Genomic DNA, 2,075 nt, shown 5'->3' with positions numbered 1-2,075 from the left:
GGATGTCCATCCTCCATTTATCGGTGGTGACCGATTGAGAGCGAGCTGATGCGGACCGCCGTTCAGTTGACAAGGCAGAGAGAGCATCTGCCCCATGGCAGGACGCGAAAGAGGTGGTTGCGTAGCTACGGACGAAGATGTTATATCGCGCTTTCGATTCACATCGAAACGCCAGTTTTCTGCATTACACTGTAATGTTTCACATTTGGATGTAATGTGAACTTTTCAACTGGCAATACATAATCCAATGAATTGAACAGCTTTCTAAACAACTACTTAAAACTCGAAGAATAAAAAATCAGATCAACTGTGAAAAAATAGGTCTACATCTCCGGAATACCTGCGAGCCTGTGTGCACCTCGACTAAAGTGGTGCAAGGAATGAAAGGATAAACCTTAAGGAACAAAGTACTCCGTCTTCAGGCCACAAGTGGCCCATCTGGACCATCCGACCGCCGTGTCATCCTCAGTTGAGGATGCGGATAGGAGAGGCATATGGCCAGCACACCACTCTCCCGGTCGTTATGGTGCTTTTCTGTGACCGGAGCCGCTACAGTTCGGTCGAGAATCTCCTCAGTTGGCATCACGAGGCTGATTGCAACCCGAAAAATGGCAACAGCACATGGCGGCCCGGATGATCACCCATCCAAGTCCCGGCCAGGCCCGACAGCGCTTAACTTCGTTGATCTGGTGGGAACCGGTGTATCCACTGCGGCAAAGCCGTTGCCTCAAGGAACAAAGACAAAAGAAAATTTTACTGTGAAATAAAAACAAAACATAAGCCTGGCCGTTCGAAAATACACGTCTTCTCACATCTGCGAAATCAGAAAGTGCTCCGGGATAATAACGTTCAGTGCCATGTTCCTCCACTCTGCATATGATAAGCTGCTTGGATTTTCCTTGGCATGCTGTCCACAAGTTAGCTGAGGCGTTGCTGCTGAATCCTGTCTCATTCTCCAACTGCAGTCCTCCTGACCTCGTCCAGTATACTCGGATGGTTCCTGCTGAAAAGAACTGAAACCTTCACTGGTCACAAACTTGGCCAGTCAGGTTCGCGTCAGCAGGTACCGCGTTCCATTCCATTCAGTTGATTCCTGCGTCTGGAAGTAAGTCTTCCCTGTATAGGCGCTGTGCCATTGCGCATTTTTTGTGTTCCGAGAGAAAAGTAGAAGGATACCTTACAGAAAACAGACCTTTTAGTACACAGCTGCAAGCTGAAAGTATTTCAAAGTACGGAACGTGGTGTGAATCTCAAGGAAGCAGAAATAAAAATCAGAATTTATTCATGATAATGGTACTCTAATCCTGGCTGTACTCCAAGATAAATACCTTATTAGTTAATTCTATGTCTAACTCTGAAATGCCGATATAAGTCGGCTGGTCACGTGAGCAGCGGCGGCACGCCGGGGCTAACAAATTTTCTAATTCCGAGACCGGGCGACATATGGTTATAGTCTCCTTACTACCCCAGACCTGTTCCCTCCTGAGTCACTAACCACCCGTATTTAAATTGTTCACAAAGGTCGCTTTCTCGGACCATTCCATACTGGGAAACATTCCAGAACATCTCCTCTGACTTCCAGTTGTGTTTAGCGTGGCTGGAGTCACGTATGCAGTGCAAGCCCCCTTTATTTGTATGTACAAACCCTGTTTGTCGCTCGGCTCCGGGATGTCGGCAGCACGGACATGCTTGTTCAAACGATGTCGCAACGCTCTGGCTATCTCTGGCTGTCAGCTCTTAGTTGCGGCCTCGCAACGATCTCTGAGTTTGATGCTTTTTTACCTCTTATGGGATCGCGGTTGGCTGCACATTCTCTTCTTGAATGATAAATGCATCGCCGAAATATTTCTTGTAGGACTGGACAGTACGTTAGAAAGTACTGTCCCGATGCTGCACTGCCCTCAAATTTGTCTCTAACGCAATCAGTGGTCCGACGTCTGTGCATGATACCAGTCCAAAACATGACTGTATCTATGGGACTGCAAGCCTGAGACGAGCATTGGTAGCTGGTAGACACCGTATTATTCTACGACGATCATCCGGCATCAGATAAATCTTGCAATCATCGGTCAAGA

The 2,075-nt window shown here is 47.5% G+C and overlaps 1 pseudogene; it reads right to left on the bottom strand.

Moving 5' to 3' along the window:
- Window positions 1–609: 609 nt before the first annotated feature.
- On the bottom strand, window positions 610–727 carry LOC126177737 (5S ribosomal RNA; annotated as a pseudogene).
- Between the last annotated feature and the right edge of the window lie 1,348 nt (window positions 728–2,075).

This window comes from Schistocerca cancellata, chromosome 3, assembly GCF_023864275.1.
Source record: "Schistocerca cancellata isolate TAMUIC-IGC-003103 chromosome 3, iqSchCanc2.1, whole genome shotgun sequence".
NCBI classification, from domain to species: Eukaryota; Metazoa; Arthropoda; class Insecta; order Orthoptera; family Acrididae; genus Schistocerca; species Schistocerca cancellata.
Note: the sequence above shows the minus strand (reverse complement) of the source record. Positions and strands in the feature narration are given on the sequence as shown.